The sequence below is a fragment of the Bidens hawaiensis genome, unplaced genomic scaffold (assembly GCF_021521415.1).
Source record: "Bidens hawaiensis isolate Kalapana, Puna unplaced genomic scaffold, B.hawaiensis_p1.1 tig00005502_1, whole genome shotgun sequence".
Classification (NCBI taxonomy): domain Eukaryota; kingdom Viridiplantae; phylum Streptophyta; class Magnoliopsida; order Asterales; family Asteraceae; genus Bidens; species Bidens hawaiensis.
This window is the reverse complement of record NW_027491354.1, coordinates 302,873-322,165: the sequence shown is the minus strand read 5'-3', so window position 1 is coordinate 322,165 and position 19,293 is coordinate 302,873.

Below are 19,293 nucleotides of genomic sequence, written 5' to 3'. Positions count from 1 at the left end.
CTAGCCGGTATATACTATTTACGTGTCATTTAAATATTGATTATATGAGTTATAGTACGTATATACGAGTATATATGATTCATAGTACGAATCATACTCGATTATATAGTGAATCGTATTGGAATTACAATTAACCAATGAACGATTATTGAAACCCGAACGAATCGGGAATTACATTATAGACGATGTATATAATGTTTAGTGATATTTACGAAGTATTAATGCTTCGGGATAGGTGAATTATAGCACAGAAAAAGGATTTCGATTTAATGGTACGTCGGTACGCTAAACGAAACCTTTAACACCAAACCAAGCAATAGACGATCAATCAAGCCGAAAAAGATGCGTAATTATTAATAATATGATGTTTTAATGTCATGGGTTAAGTTTTTAAAGTTTTTAAATCAGTTTTATGTAAATTTTACTTTAACCCGAAAAACGACCATTTTAATTTCGTTTCAAGCCGAATTACGAGTTTAAACGAGAAACGAACTGAACCAGATTATCCAAAACATTATCCAGATTACGAAAATCTGAATGTGTGGCCTAGAATGGATGTGTGGGCCCCACCCCACACATAATGTAGACCGATCGGCCTTGTTTATGCACACACACATTTCATTTTTTCTTTTTTCATCAAAAAACTCTCCCAAAATCCCTTCATATCTTTCAAGTATACAACCAAGATCATCATTTTTAACCAAGATCTTCAAGGTATATACATAATTTGAGGCTTGAATCTTGTTTTTAATTTCATAATTCTTGAGAACAAAAGGTTCCAAGTGAAATATGGGTGAAAACCCGAGATGGAACCGGTTCTCGTATGATCAAGGGATGTATACAAGTTATACAAAGGATCTTGATCCAAGTAATGAGTTAAAAGTGTTTAGAATAAAATTTTACGGTTAAAATCTTGTTAAAATGGATTTCCAAGTGAAAGATGGGTGAAAACCCGAGATGAAACCGACTCTTGCATGATCAAGAGATGTATACATGTTATACAAGGGATCTTGGTCCAAGAAATGAGTAAAAAGAGTCGAGAACGGATTTTTACGGTTAAAACCTTTGTTTTTACTTAAAAACCGACACTTTGAAAGAAATGGTTTGATTGATTGGTATAGTTTGCTTGGTATAGTGTTATTGTGCTTGTAAGTGTTGTGTCTAGCGGCTAGCAAAGGCTAGAAACCGAGATCCTTGCGATCTAAAGCTAGAAAACACAAGATAGTTCGGTTTTCGTGTGTATATGAAATTTGGACAGATTTTCGTGTGCTTAGAGTCGGGTCACGAAATTTCACAGAGATGATCTACACATGAAAATATGAGATCTGTGAATTTTTGGTAATTTTTGGATAAAAGATGAATATTTGGTGAATTTAATGCTCGGTTTTGGCCAAAAATAGTGAAAAATAGCTAAACTTGATGAAAGATTCTGGAAAATTTAAGACAAGCTTTTTATAACATATAAAAGTCACCCACAAAATTTGAGCTCAGTTGGAAAAGTCTAAGTAGGCTTTTCGGTGAAACGAGTTCTAGGGCTTTCTAGCTCGGTTTTGGGTGAAAATGGCTTGAAAAATGAGTTTTAAATTCTGGGAAAATTCCAGGAAGTTATGAGGATGACAGAGATCATCCCAGAAAAATTTTGGATTTTTCTAAAGTGTTTTGGTATTTTTGACATATTTAGTGTTTTAATAAGATTTAAAAATAGATAAATAAATGTAATTATAGGAAAATAAATCTGGAAAAATTCCAGGAAGTTATGAGGAAGACAGAGATCATCCCAGAAAAATTTGGGATTTTTCTAAAGTGTTTTGGTATTTTTGACATATTTAGTGTTTTAATAAGATTTAAAAATAGATAAATAAATGTAAATATAGGAAAATAAATCTGGAAAAATTCCAGGAAGTTATGAGGATGACAGAGATCATCCCAGAAAAATTTGGGATTTTTCTAAAGTGTTTTGGTATTTTTGACATATTTAGTGTTTTAATAAGATTTAAAAATAGATAAATAAATGTAAATATAGGAAAATAAATCTGGAAAAATTTTGTAAAATTTTCTTTCTGTCAAAATAAGTTTTGTGCAAAATTTCAAGACCCGAGACTAAACGGGTAATTATTTGTACTAAAAGGAACATAAAAACAAATTTTTAAAGCTTAAAACGTGTAAACCGGCAAAACTCGCATAAGCGAGCTGACTGGCATATAAAAACCTAAAAATGGACTATTTTCATAAATCTAAGTAAATTAAGTAAAAATAAATCATCCGAAAATAATTCAGATGATTTGGGTAATTTTACCCGATTTTACCGTTTCCGGCACCGAAATACCGGAAACGGGCCCCGCGGCCAAACGGGGTGTCAAACCGAGCTATAATTTCATCACTTTAACTAAATTGACTGTCAAACTCTAAGCAATGTTACCATCTGAGTCCTTAGAAGTGTCGCGGGGTTAACGTTGTCCCCGGATCGAGTACAGTACTGGGTTAACAATGTCCCCAGATGTACCGATTAATACGGATTTAGTTTATGGGAATTATATAGTAACGACTAGATATTATATTACAGATCCAGGCACGTAGCTGTTCATTGTATTACCCACCGATTCACAAAAAGGTGAGTTTTCACGAGCCCCTTTTTAAGGAACTGTTTTAAATATTTTCCCGGGGCGGAAAGCATGATTGTGTTAAATTATCTAAGTACATACCGATCGTATGGAAACACTTGTATATTTTTATATATATATGGTATGATGCATAGAATAGATAATTTGTTTATCGGGTGGAATTGTTCTGGGGTAACTTAGTTCCCAGAGGGTTATTGGATATATTTCTGGGTTAACAGTGTTCCCAGAGGGTATTGGATATGTTTTTGGGTTAACAGTGTCCCCAGAGGTTACTGGATATGGTTCTGGGTTAACAGTGTCCCCAGAGGTTATTGGATATGGTTCTGGGTTAACAGTGTCCCCAGAGGGTATTTGATATGCGCTGGGTTAACAGTGTCCCCAGGGGTTATTTGATATGTACTGGGTTAACAGTGTCCCCAGGGGTTATAGGCTATGTTCTGGGTTAACAGTGTCCCCAGGGGTCATTTAATGTGATTTTGGGGTTAATAGAGTTTTCATTAACGGGCTTAGCAATATTTCATCATTAACATACGATTTTTATACTGATCTATGGTTTATTTAAATTAGTGAAACTCACCAACTATTCGTAGTTGACCCGTTTTCTTTACATGCTTTCTAGGTATGCCCAGGTTGGAATGATTGATATGTGCTTAACTATCTGTGCTACCTGTTGGAAGCTTGCTGCTCTGTATTTTGTAATGAGTATATATTAATGTCTTATTGGTAATATATGTGTGTAACACCTAGACAGTAACGCAACTCGCAACAATGTAATATGTTATAAATTAATGTAGTGGTATTTTCTTTATAAGCAATGCTGTTGATATCAGATGTGTCTGTTGCATCCCGTGTACGTTTCCGCTGCGGTTACGGGGTGTTACAGGTAGATATACTTTCCTGAAGTATCTTTTATATATACTGAAAGTTCTTCGGTATTGAAGTAGTAGAAAATCTTATTTTTTCTAGAGAAAGCTCTTGAGACTAAACTCTGTAGGTGATTAGGTTGATTAAAAACCGTTTTTGTGTCAAGCTTGAATTTAAGCTTGTTAATTTTTTCTAATTGATTAAAATTAATCATATAATCTGAAGCAAAACCATTTTCATTTCTCTAAAGTTTATTACTTCGGTTATTTCTTGATTGTTTGATGTTTCACAATCGGTTTCTTTATGATCTATTTTAAAAGACATTTAATTTTTTGATTACTAATCCCACTCTTTTAAAAACGAGCACCTAGCTTTGATACCAAAATGCGGAAATCTTTTATGCCGTTAAGCAATTTATAACTGTCTTTTATGCCGTTAAGCAATTTATAATTGTCTTTTATGCCGTTAAGCAATTTGTAATTGTCAGCTCCTCTCTCTTGTGCCATAGGCAAATACATTGGTTGTTTACCCATGCAAATTCAAGACTCCGTCTTAAGTAGCAATCCACAAAACCTTCATGCTGACATCACTTTTGCTGCTACTCTTACCGAGAACCATATTAAGGCCGGAACCTTGACAAGGAAAAACTCAAAGAAATCAACCGAGAAAACCATTGAGACGGCTAAGACCGAACCTCCAAAGGAGGTCAAGGCTGAATCATCATTAAACGCTACCCATACCAAAAACTATCAAGCCTCCAAACATAGGAATTATGCCCTAACCAACTCAACTCCTACACAAGCCCATGACCCTCAAACCCAAATCTATAAGAAGCCTTACACCGGGCCGCATCCTTTCTGTAGCACGTGCAAGTATCATCATCCAACTACCTCGCCATGTCGTCAATTTTCTAATTGTGGTTGTTATGGTCATATAACATACACATGTCGTATTTCTCGCAAACCCAACTCAACCCACCTATGGCTCAAACCATTGCTACACCTTTTGCTCAACCCCATGCCATGCCGTATACTCAACCCTTTACCCGATAATTCCCGACATATCGAGCTTGCTACAATTGTGGTGATCCGAGTCATTTTCGTAATACATGTCCTAGACTTGTATATGCAGATCAAGCTCAAGTCTATCCTAATCAAGTTAAGCCCAGTCAAACTTATCATATCCAAACCTATCAAACTCACGGACCGCAAGCCCAAGTTTCTCAAGCCCATTTTGATAAAACTCAATTGATGTAGCCCATCCATGCCCAACCTATTCAAACTATCCCAACTACTCAAAATCCGTAAAGATCAAATTCTCCAAGGTGCACAAGGCCTGATGTTTCAAGTCAACCGCAACTAAGGATTTATGTTACTCGCAATCTTTTATTTTGTCTATTTTTTTTCTTTTCAGTTTAATAAATTGTAATGACTTTTATGACAATGCATTTAGGTTTTTGTTTTTTTTGTTTAACTCGAGTATGTTTATCTCAAGTCTATATATTCCTCATGATTATTATTCATCTACCCTTATCCACACTTCATTCGATTACGTTTCCCTTAATCTAACGGCCTATAACCGGTTACCATTTGTTAAAACAAGGGACTATGAACATATTTATGATCATAGTTAACTAATAGAAGATGTACGCAAAATTTTATATCAATCTTGCTAAGTTATAAGTTTTCACATCTATCTAAACAAAATTATCAAAATTTTCTATATATTTTCAAATTTATACTCTTGGTCCGAAAGATTTTCATTATGCAAGTATTTAGAATATTAAAGTTTCCACATGTTATTTCTCATTCAAGATTTGTTTTAGTTAAACCGCTCAATCTAAAATTTCTCTTCATTTAATTTTGTTAAGGTTTTTGTACATCTATAAAAATAATCTGGGTTTTCATTTTTGATTATAAGTCACAAGAGCTCAATTATTATTTATTTTTCCTCTTAGACATATTTTAATAATTAATAACATATGTTTTATAACCCACACATTGGACGGATCATGTGGACCATTCGACGATCTAAGTAATTATGGGTTGACACGTAATTATCCAAGTCCTCGCATGGAAAATATAATATGTACGATTGTGTGTCATAACTTATAACCAAATATGATTTGGGTAACGGTTCAAATGCAAAAATGGTAAGGACATTGTGGATACGCCGTTGGTACATCCTATATATAAGTGCCCTTATAGTATTTTCGTTTGGAGCGTTTATCGAGCCATATGAAGATTTTTGTTATGTTAAAAAAACTTTTACTTTAAAATTTTCTTTAAAAAAATCATTTTATTTTATTTAACCAACTCTTGTTGTAGTTTTTTCTTAATTTCGGGACAGAATTTCCAAAAGTATGAAATACTGTAACATTCGTTATTTTCGTGTTCATTGTACCCGACCCGTACTACAAATCGGGTCTTGAATTTATTAATAAAAGTTCATTGCATTCACTTGTCATGTGTTAGTTCCATTACAACTCAGGGACTATTATTGTCAAAATCAAAACTATAAACTGCAGGGACTATTCTTGACAATATTAGAAATGTGGGTTAGTCATTGCAGGGACTGTTCTTGTCAAAACTGAAACTGTTGGATTTTCAGCAAGTTCGTTTCAGCTCATTTAACCCGATTTTCAGCTCGTTTAATGCTTATCTTCATCCAATTATCATTATAATTCCAATTAAAGGTTCTAGATTGTTCCTAGATGAAATCCTATCTCAAATAAACAAGATTTATTCCAAATTATTCAAGTTTTATCTCTAATTAGTGTTTATATTATCATTTGTTCAAAGTTCAAAGGTGGTTTATCTCTAAATTCGTGATAAACACAACATTGAATTCGATTCCTACATAAACAAGGGTAGTTGGTCATTCATAACTTGCTATACAACTCACAAATCTCCTTCTCTTTCACGAATTTAAGCTCAAACTAACTGTTATTCGTTGGTTGACTTTCAAAAGTCAAAGTTTTTCATATTCTCGATTCTTCCTAGTTCTAATCCGAATTCCGGGTAAGTTTGTACATAAAATTGATCTAATTAATCATATGATAAATATCCCTCATTAAATTTTAAAGAATTGAAGTGTAATCATGTCCAATTTAATCAAATTCGTTTTAGGGTTTATGTTAGGGTAAAATTGGTGATTTTGCAATTAACGAACCTTCTGTCAAAATTAGCTTTTGGTCCAGAAGACTTTTATGTTTATTTTTCATTTTTTACATCTGATGGACAAGAACCCGAGCTCAGATTTCCTGTTCGGATTGTGACCCGCATCAGCTCGCTTAAAACTCGTTTATTTCATAACTTGAGTTATATTTATCCGTTTTTGTGATTCCGTTGGCGGTTTTCTCGGTTTTGGCTCTAGATTTTTATCTCAACTTTGCAGGTATTTTTGTGTCAGAGCAATTGGCACGTTAATTTCCTCATTTATTATTATTTTATTATTATCTCGCCTAAATAATAAAGGTGAGTAAGTAATTCACACCCTCTTTTTCATCTTTTAAATTTTTGGAGGTAACATGTGTACCATATATATCAAAGTTTATTAATTTCCATCTACACCTCATCAACCACAATTCGATATTATGTGTTTATGAATTTATTGCTCGTCGATGAGATGCTATATGATTATGTGTTTATTTTTATTGTTTGGCGGTTGGGCCATCTCATCCTCATCGAGTATGCATACCTTACCCCGTTAAGCTAACTTTGTGCTAGACCGAAAGGGTCCACATCTATTTTATTTGGTAATTGTTGGGTATGTTTGGCAAAGAGCTTTAAGCTACAAGCTTTTAAGAAAAAACTCATATTTATTGAAAAGTCTTGTTTGGTTGGAGTAACTTGAAGCTTTTAGTCTATGAGAAAAAGCTTGAAGCTAAAAGCTCCAACTAGTAGCGTTTAGAAAAAGCTACAAGCTTTTCGCATTTTAAATTTTACAATTTTGGTAGTTGAACTTTCATCACTTTTTGTTAATTTATATAATAATTTCATATTTAACCCTTATTCAAAACAAAATACCCCCATGAATTTTTTAAAATGCCATAAATTTTTCACAAGTTAATATTTCTTTAAACAAATTGCATCTAAATGTAACATTTGTCAAATTCGGGTCTCGATTGTATTCGTATTGTTTTATGTTATAAACCGACCCGATTTGTAAGCCGAAACTCATGACATATAAATATTGGATTTTATGTTACCAAATCGTCCACCTTGGTTCAATTTGAAAAACCCCTTTTATGGATTCGAAAACGGCTTTAGAACGATCAAAATACATCAAAAATGAACTTTCGGGACGCGTAACGAACCACAAGACGAGCAGGGCCACCCCCCCCAGGCACGCCGCGCCGTGCGGCTAGGGCAATGGAGGAGGTCGCGCGGTGCCTAGGGCTATCTTCACATATTTATGGATTTTCCTTGTTGTTTTGTGCTTTGCTTGTTTGTTTAACCAACCTATTTGCATGTAAACATGAAAGTGAAGCTTGCAAAGAAGATTTGACCCTTACCCTATATATACACACCCATCTTCTTCATTTTAACACTTGCTCATACTCCAAATTCTCTCTCAATTCTTAAGATTCAAAGGTTTTTCTTCATATTCTTGGTAGTTTGACTTCCCAAGTCAAACTAACCTTAGTCTTTCATTTTAATTAACTTTCTAACTCTTACTAATACTTGAAGCTTATGGCACATCATATATATAATATACACCCCTTTTACCTTTGGTAGTTACCTATCCGACCCCGGTTGGTTAAGTTTCGGACCTTGTAAGGTAAGGCTTCATGGAGAACTTCGTGTTCTTGATATATATATATATATACTTATATAACTTGTTTATACATACTAACTATGCTTAACTTCTGCTTATTTTAGTTTATTTACAAGTTCCATGGTTATGGGTTGAGGGTCTATGCTTCGGTTTAACCGTAAACCGAACTTTGCTTACCAGTTTTAGTTAAATACTTGTTTTAAACATGTTTAATGTTAGATCTCAGTTTATAAAATCATTTTTATGAGTTCCATGGTTATGGGTTTGAAGATTCTAAACTCGGTCTTAACCCGGAACTAGATCCGAACCGAAAACCGAACTTTTGTTTAAAGACTTTTTTTTTTACTTTTTGGTTGTAAAACTTAAGTATTTTCATTTGTACATTATCATACAAGTTCTAAGATATTTGGGCATGTGGAAACCATCTATGAACTTATTGTGAGATGGAAACCGAACCAAACCGAACTAAACCGACTTTTACTCGCTTAAGACACACAAGTGTGTTTTTAGCTATCAAAACTTGTATATTTCTTTAAAAATAGTTTACAAACTGATTTTAATTATTTTCTTAAGTACTTGGAAATTTTGGATCCAACTTGATCTCATAACAAAGTTTGGACTGACAAAACCGAACACTCGCTTAATGTACGTTGTTAGTTCTAAAACAATATATCTACATACTTGGTTAAGTATTATTGGATTTTTATGAGTTAACTCATAAAATTTAATATTTTGGAAAGTTGACTTTGGGTTTGACCAATTGTCAAGACCCAAACCAACAACCCAAACACTCGTTAAAAACCCATTTTAGTATCTTTATCCCAAGGGACTTGCATTCTTGCATTTTACCCACCTTATTACTTAACATAGGTTGAGTAAATATTAAGGTTAGATACTTTAACCCGGTTTCGAGCAAACTTACATTTTTAAAGGGTTATTATTACAAATTCGTAAATAGTTACATTTTAAACCTTGAACTTTAATTGTTTACATTTCTCAATATTTATTTTATTTAAAGACTTTCAAGACAACCTTTCTAAATCCGAAACTTCTTTCCTTTTAGGCATTGTTCGTTAAACCCGTCGTTCCGGCAAATCTTCAAATTTTCATCTTTCAAGTTTGTTACTTGAACGTGAGTACTTTCATACCCCGTTTTCCATCTTTTGTTTTGGGGGTGACATTTCATACTTATTCAACTAAATGCTTTATACTTGAATCTTAAACCACAAACGTTATTGTATATGTTACTTGAATACTTGCTCGATTTGGTCTTCTATGATTATATGCCTATGTGTTTATCGCTTTTGGTTGGTGGAACTATAAAATCCTAGTCTATTTGGCATCCCCTTATAGCAAGGTGTCGTTAACGTAATGCAATCAACGATAACTATAAAATCCTAGACTATTTGGCATCCCCTTATAGTTAGGTGTCGCAAACGTAAATCTATTAGCGATTTTATACAAATTATTGCTTTTATTTATTGTTTCGTATACGAGTTTTGTGGCTCTTTCTTACTATATATTTATATGCTCAAACTTATGAATTGCTCACCAACCTTTGTATTGATAAACTTTATTTTATAAAATGTTACAGGTTTTCATCTAGGTTGATTATGGAGCTGGAGAAAATATCATCACCTTTAGGATATTAACAAAATGAACAATATTTAATTTGCTATATTTTTGTGATATCTAGTTATGACTATTTATGTTTATTTGTTATGTGACATTTTCGATGTTGTGAAATGAAATGAGTTTGTTAAATATTGTCGCTTTAATTAGTGTCATGTGCTTATGGGCAATCATTACACCTCGGCATGTTCTGTCGCCTTTGGTCGGGGTGTGACAATAAAAACACACATTTCATTCTCTTTAATTTGAGTATCATATTGTTATACTTCTTTAACTTTTAAAAAATAGCATATTATGTGATTACTTGTTAGGATCAGCAACAGTCGAGTCAGGAAAGCCCATGTCATGTGTAAGACCAAATAAGGGTCGGAATGAGTCGATGCAAAAAGGGCTAATTTAGTTCGGTTCGTGTTGGTACAGTTTTGAGTCGAAATTGGTCAAGTCAGAATAGGTTTTGGATTAGAACAATGCACCGCGCGAGCACCCAACTAGTTTTATTAAAAGCTCCAGTTACTCTGCCAAACACCTAAATATTTATAAAAAGCTACAGCTAACAGCTACCAGCTACAGGTTCCATGACTCGCAAACCTATAATATTGAAATAACCAAGTAACTATATTTGTAACATAAATAATGAAAATGTTAAAACTAAAATCATACTTATCCTCAATCTTTACACTAAATTTCTTCCCAGAGGTATCCTGAGGCACGATAGATGACGTATCTCCCACAAGTATACATTTGTAGACCATCGACATCGCCACTACCAACACCATCCTCATGTGATCCAGCAAATGATGCCCCACCACGATGGTTTTCACCCTTCCTAGGTACCGTGGTACGTCCTCGCATAACACGGCAACTATCACACACAATCACATTAGACATAATGTATACACAAACACAAACTTTAATTGACGACTCGTTGGTGATAATAATCAATGTCAACTGTACTAAAAATTCCTAACATGTATTCACACATCGTATCATGGCAAATCAACCAAACATTCATCATACAACTTAACTTATGATCACTTAGTTCACGAGACAGATTATAGCATGTACAAACTGATTTTATTCACTAAGAAAAGATTAAGTATAAATTATACAAAATTTACCATAGTAAAATATACGAATTAGACAGTTTTTATTATATTTTTCTCATGCATTCAAAACTCACAATAATTCAACCATTACATATATGTACCAACAGTTCAGCAGATTGCACAACAAACACTTGTTTAATGGTTCTATCAACTCATTAATCCAAATTGTGCAAGACTAATTGGGTTGTCTTCAAAACTCATAATAATAATTTTCAGAACTGGAACCAACCCATTTGGTTTTGTCAATTAGGGATTTATGGTGTTGGAAAGACAGACTAGAATATAACTCCCCGAATCAGCTTTGACCAGTGTTTTTGTAAAATTATAAAAAGTATCCATAACTCATCCAAAAATTACAAACTTTACCTTTCTGTAAACCAGACTCATAGTACTATATCCTAGAATCAACAATCATTCAATAACCATCGTTTAACATCAAGTTACATACCAATAAATAATCGAAAATGAATCTTTCAGTAAACTGTTGTCATCAAAACTCAAACCGAATCAGCATGGGGTTCAAATTCATCAATTAACCTTTTAGCTATGAAAGAAGATGTACTAAGCTTCAATTACAAGGGAAATATATACTTTTTTAGCGATGAAAGAAGATGTACTAAGCTTCAATTACAAGAAATAACACTTAAAACTGAAAATCCCCAAACTTGGTTCTTGGGGTTCTTCACACTCAACACGAATCCGGCAAAAATCGAGAGAGAATTGATGGAAACCGACACCACACGTGAATTTCTATCGTAAAAATAATAAGATTAGAGCCCGGAATCAAAGGATTTGGTTAAAAATTGAGTAAGTTAGAGAATTAAGGATGAAGGATTATAGTGGGTATAGAGAGAATGAAGAAAAAGAAGAAGAATAAGAAGAAATGAAGAGAAAGAAAAAAAATATAGGTTAAATATGTTGTCAAGTTAGATTTAAGGATGAGAGGGTAATTCAAAATTTTTAAAGAAAAAAAGGGGTGAATTTAATTTGAAATTTTCTCCCGTGTCAACGTTTAGCAAAAAAAAAAAAAAACTAAGATGTGAGCCTAAACTGAAACCTAACTCGTCGAGTGCGAACACTCGTGTTGGCTCATTTCAGCAATTTTTCAGATCGTTTTAACACTTAACATCTCGTTTTAACAGCAAACATCATGTTAAACAGCTCGTTTCAGCGAGTTTTCAGTTCGTTTCAACACTTAATAGCTCGTTTTTACAGCAAACAGCATGTTAAACAGCTCGTTTCATTAAGTTTTTAGTTCGTTTCAGCATTTAAAAACTCGTTTTACAGCAAACAACATGTTAAATAGCTCGTTTAAGTGATTTTACAGTCTGTTTCAGCACTTAACAGCTCGTTTAAGCACTTAACAGCTGTTTCAGCAGTTCAGCTCGTTTTTACCTGTTTCAGCAGGTTACATAATCAATACTTCAAAACGTTTTGTATTTTCAATCCAGAAAACAAGATAGGCAAACGTTTAGTGTTTTCAAAACCAGTATGTAAGTATGTCCATGTTTTCAATCCATAACCTGGTGTCGCATGTAATAGAGTTTTCTCAAAACCAAATGAATGCATTTGACTCGCTAACTGTTACCTAGTACAAGTATTTTAAGTTGTGAGAGTACGTTCAACATCACATGACTCTAAGACCCACATTTGAACTCACACACAAACACAAACTTGACCCAACAAATCGTTGGTGATAATAAGTAATGTCAACAGTACCAAAAGTCCTAACATGTATCCACACATCATATCATAGCAAAGCAACCAAATATTCATCATACAACTTAACTTATGATCATTCATCTCACGAGATAGATTCTGGCATGTACAAACTGATTTTATTCACAAAGAAAAGATTAAGGATAAATTCTACAAAATTTACCACGGTGGGATATATGAATCAGGTTTCTCAAACAATTTTTATTATATTTTTCTCACGCATAGAAATCTCACAATAATTCAACCATTACAGATAGCTACTAACAGTTCAGCAGATTGCGCAACAAAAACTAGTTTAACTGTTCTATCAACTAATTAAACCGAATTGTGTAAGAAAAATTGGGTTATCTTTTAAACGCATAATAATAAGTTCCAGAAGTGGAACCAATCCGTTTGGGTTTGTCATTAGGGAGTTATGGTGTCCAAAAAATGGACTAGAATATAACTCCCCGAATCAGCTTTGACATATGTTTTTGTAAAATCATAAAAGGTATTCAAAACGCATCCAAAAATTACAAAATTTACCTTTCTAGAAACTAGACTCAGAATACTATATCCTAAAATCAAGAATCAATCAATAATCATTGTTTAACATTGAGTTATAGACCAATCAATAAACGAGAATGAATCTGTCAGCCAACTGTTCTCAACAAAACTCAAACCCTAACATGTTTATGACATCTCTAGGGTCTAATTAATCATGTGAAAAACCCCTGTTAGATTTGATCGCAGGATGGTTGATGAAGTTTGGAGCAAGAAGCTAAGTGATGAAGAAGAGTAATGAGTTTCAATTGATGTTTATGGATTAGGTTTTTAATTGGGAGGAGATGAAGGTGATGGTCACGTGAAGCATAAAGTGTGGTTATTAACTAATAATAGTCACATTTGTTGTTTTGCTGTCATTATTAGCTTTTAGCCACACATCAAATATTATAAGTGACTATCAAATAATGTTTTATGGTCACATAAACACGTAAGCGTGACCATATATATTAGCTTTTAGCCACATATGAAATTATTAAAGTGTGACCATTAAATGTTAATAGTCACGCGTTTTGTTTTAATGTCATCGTTAGCTTTAAGTCACACGTAAAAGCATATAAGTGGCTAACAAACAATGTTATATGGTCACATTGACCCGTAAGTGTGACAATATTTATTAGCATTCAGCCACATCAACGAAACCTATTGTGGCCGTAGATCACATTTGGCCACCCTTTTCTAAGTGTGGCTAGTAACTGTCACATTTTTTTTTGTTAATGTGTGGCTAAAGGTTTCGACCAGCTGTGTACAGGTATGTTTTTTAGTCACATGACCAAACATGTGTGGCTAAAGCTCCGAACATGTGTGACTAAGGTTCAGAATCGGTATGTTTTTGTCGCATGAACCAAACATGTGTGGCAAAAGGTTCTAGCAGGTGTGTTTTTTGTCACACAAATAAACGTTGTGTGGTTGAAACTATGATTGGTGACCTTTAGCCACACATTTAATCTGAAGTGTGGCAAACCGATTTCAGCACATGTGTGGCTAAAGCCCTTTTTCACGTAATGTTATTATATATCTATACAATACATCGATATACTCCTTTCTCCTATAAATGCGACCATGCTCATCCTTTAATAATCACAATTAAGTGGAAATCAGGTATTCTTTCTACTTTCCCTCTTTCGTAAATTTTTTTTATAATATGTCTTCTATTTCTATTTCTATTTCTATTTCTATTTCTTTTTCTTTTTCTTCAGAGAAATCGGAATGGAACGATCTTCATTCTCAGTACTTCCTTACCAATCCTTCCTCAGAAATCTGTAAGTTTACGGATCCAAAAATCGATGACCTAACCCCTTTATTTCCAACTGGCATTGTATTCCGACCTTTCGACTCTTCCGCCAGAAGCGACTCTTACTCAAAAACTTGGGTGTGTTATCCGTCACACCTTTTTCTGATCGGCTACTCGTACCCTTTTACGAAATTTACCCAGAATTTATTTACTCTAACCGGCATAAGTTACTTCCAAGGGATACCGAGGCTTTGGAGGGTGTTGCATACCGTGGAAAGAATTATCGAATAATAAAACATTGAGTTCGGGTTGTCGGAATTGGTGTACCTTTATACCTTAGTTACCCATGGATCCACTCGATTCATTTTGAAATCAAAACCTCATCAGTCAACCCATATCCATAAGGCCACCCAAAATGACTCATTCTGGAAAAACTATTTCTTTTTTGTTAAAAGGGACTCTATTCCTGGTGGGGCTAATTTAACCCTAAGATGGATTAGGAAGAGTAGGATTCTGGATCCTTTGACAAGTTGGTGAGGATAACTTATCCTTTTTAATGAATTTCTTTTTTTTTTCTTTCAGTGGATAACTTTGCTCTGCTTGTTGATCTTCCCGGAGTAGAAGAGAGGGTGAAAAAGTTTCTTGCATTGGATCCTAAGATTAGAACATTCCAAGCCAAGACTACTAAAGCTATTCAAGAATCCTTTTCAGAGTCATCAAGCGACATGCCAAGTAAGATTTATTAATATTTTTTAATAAAGAAAAATAATAGGAAACTTATCTTGTTAATGTGTTCTATAGGTGCTTCAAAGTCTAGCAAATCAGCTTCCCAGTTCTCTCTGGAGGATATCGATTGTTTGATCATAAAGAAAGAAAATCCCAGGACCACTCCCGTTCATGAACCACGTCCAGTGACTACCCGTGTCAAATCTGGAGCCTCCAAAAGGAAGAAGACTGCTGAGCCTGAGGATCCTTTCGAAGCTGGGAAGTATCTCGTCACCACTGTAAGGATCCTTTATCATGTTTGTCTTTTGCTGTGGATCCAGTATCCTCTTTGAAAAGTACTTTATCTTGACCTTACTTCACTATTTCATGTAGGCAATAGATTCTGCCAAGAGCTATCATGACAAAATCGTCAAAGACCTGGAAGACACTCTCTCTGGGATGAGGGCTATGGCCGCTTCCAAGGATAAGACCATCTCCAAGCTGAAAAAGGAGAAAAAGCAGGCAGAGGATCATGCTGTCACACCCCAACTTAGGGCCCAAGCGTGTGACCAATAGTTGGTACCGGTTTTGTAAATATATCAGAGTTCATTTTAGCGGAAGATATTTATTTATTAAAATAAAATATTTATATATTTTGAAACCATTATTAATAAAATATTAATTCTTTTGTTTGGAAAGCTTCTCGGGTAATAAATACCCGAGTATTTGTTTTATAAATCTTGTTTAATTTTGCGTGTTATTTTAATAATTTAAACACTGAGCCATCTATACCTTGCGAACATCAACTTCATGAATGGCTCTAATCCTTGATACTATATTTTCCTGAAACGTTAGAAAAATACGTCAGCTATATGCTGGTGAACACGCTGACACGAAAAATATTTTTATTTACTCAATTACCCCTCAAGACTTAACTTAGGTATCGGCCCATCGTGGCTTAGGAATTAAGTTGAAAACATAAATAAAATTACAAACTTAAGCTCAACTCGAAACAGCTCAGCAAACACTACAGTGTTAGAGATTACTTAGCTACCATAGTATACACATGATTACCCTCACTTGAACATAACTTAGGTCCGGCCCGTCATGGCGGAGGCATACAACCAGGTGTGGCACGGTGTGCCCACCGTCTACTACATATGAAAGGATCCAGACAAACGTACACGATAGCCTGAGGGCAATTGATTACTTTTGTTCATAACGTTTTAGAGATACGTGATCTCATGTAAGCAATTTAATTGACTCGATTAAACTAGTTATAAAAGTTTGGGGTGTATGCACCTTGTTGACGATTCAGCTTCACTTCACTGATCGACGTTTCTTTTCTTTGTTATCTCAGACCTATTGTACGAGTATAACTATTTGTTATTACCAGACCAATTATCTGGCTTAAGACCTTTAGTCTTGTTTGCAATATTCTTTACCTTGTTCTTTTCTTATTGAACCTTTAGTTCAAAATACTTTACTTTTTCTAACATGTTTGAACCTATAGTTCAAATCATGTATCTTTTATTCTTATGTTCGGATCTTTAGTCCGACATGTTTTCTTTTCTAGAATCTACGTTTTCCCAAAACGTATACTTATATATATATATATATACATCATTTAGTTTATATTAATAGGGATATTGGTTTTTAATACTCCAAACTTTCACCCATATCACTCCGAACTTTCACTTTGTCTCCCACCATTCCCAACTTTAAGCCTATTTATTTTTATCACTCCCTCGTTACCCGATGACAAACGCCGTTAGTGAAGATATTGACACGGCTTTTTCTAATTTTTTTAATTAAGTCAGATATGAGGTGGCATGCCTACTTGGAAATTACCTTTTTTATATCACACACACACACACACACACACACACACACATATATATATATCAAACATCAATATCAATACTTAAACAAAGCATGAGATTCAACAATCTGCATTTCAACCTCACAGTCACCATCATCATCATCCCTCTTGTCACCATCGGGTTCTGAAACCTGAGCTCCGGATTCCGATAGCCTCGGAATCACAAAACCCACCTCCCATCATCTTCAATTCCAAAATTCTCATCCAAAATCTCACCTTTACCAATTAGGGTTTAATATAAAATCCTAACTCCTGTATCCACCAACGGCAACACCTTCTAGATTTTAATTACACCTTTATTCACAACCAAATTCAACTTCTTCTCATCCAACTTTGAGCCGTATAGAATCTCATCATCATAGATTGGGACCCTAACGGTATCAATCGGGCGGATATCTGGCAACGAAGATGATTTTATCAGAGGGAGGACATCGATTGGAGTACAAATCGCCGAACTCATCGCCTTCCACTGGATTATTAAGCTAGGGTGAAAAAAAGTGAAATTGGATTCTGGTGGTGAGTCATACGGGTTATGTGGGGTGAATCATGACTTGTGTGATGGTTTGAAGGTGAATGATAATGTGGATTGTGTTAATTTTGATATGGATTTTAGGATATGATGGTTTTTAGGGTTTGAAGGTGAATGATAATGTGGATTGTGTTATTGATATTTGTTATATAAAAAGGGTAATTTCCAAGTAGGCATGCCACCTCATGTCTTACTTAATTTAAAAAAAATTTAAAAAAGTCACGTCAGATTCTTTACTACGACGTTAATCGTCAGTTAATAGGGAAGTGATAAAAACAAATAGGTTGAAAGTTGGGAGTGGTAAGAGACAAAGTGAAAGTTGGGAGTGATATTAACTAATGTGTGAAAGCTGGGAGTATTAAAAACCAATATCCCTTATTAATAAAATAAACAGTATATATATTCATTTCCTTATTTAAAATACTTTTAAATAATACTTTTATCTTTATTTATTAATAAAGATTATTTCATATATTTTTCTTTATTTATTTTCTTTTATTATTTTTAAAATTTATTTAAATAATAAATCATACTTCTTTTTTTTTACAAGGAATTATATTCCTATTTTTATATTTAAACTTCATTGTTTTATTTTCTTTTGTTTACTTTCGAGGTATCGAGTATACCCTCGACTAGGGTCTAAGTCTTTTTAACTTTATAATAATATTATATTCAGGCAAAACCCCTACCTTGTTTGGCTATTAATTCCTAGATTTTCGAGAAACACTTCTACGCTTGCACGTTTATCAAGTAAATCTTGATCAACACTTTGTTGCACACAAATCGAGGTACGTCGGTAGTCGAGACACATCGGCACGCACGTCGAGGTACGTCGGTAGTCGAGACACGTGTCACAACCTTCAAGGCAACGTCAGATATTTGCACGTTTTTTCGAGGTGGAGGTCGTCGGGTCGGTAGTGCACCAAACGAGCTAAAGAGAGAAAAAATATTATCAGGTCAAGGCACGTAAGCTGTGGTAGAAAGAGAGAGAGAGAGAGAGAGAGAGAGAGAGAGAGAGCATATTTTAGAGTAAGTAGTGCTTTGGTGTTCGGGATACCAAAAATGAAGAACCATGCTCACTATTTATAGTCATCCCTGGTCGGACCGTCAACCACCACCATTCGCCACTTGTCACTCTTGTGATGAGTCATGCTATTTGGTGTTAACATGTGGCATGCTAACTTGATTAGTCACTAGCCACACGCCACTTCAAGAGGAAACGTGGCTTTCGATGTTGACATGTGTCTTTCCATGTTGCCACCGCGTGACATGTGTCGTTTTATGGCAATATGTCATAGGACATGTTTCGCTCCCATATTTCTTTAGTAAATGATTAACTAGTCCCTAAACTTCCTAAATTGACATTTTTAACCCAAAATAAATATGGTATTTTACGAGATGTTACATCCTCCCTGTTAGTGCACGTAAATTTGACGTTGTGGATATATTATCCTGACATATGTATTGGATCAGTTATCCTTAGCATGTGTTCCAGATTCTGTCAGGATCAAGGATCCTCAGTACTTATACTTACTACTGATTGTTCTCTTTTTTATATTAATATAAATGCAGGTACAATGGTTAGTGACCAAGTACCAACGTATAATTTCACAATAAGTCATTAAACATCGTGGTCAATGCATGAAACGGCTACAATGAAGGAGTGGTTTGATTAGAGG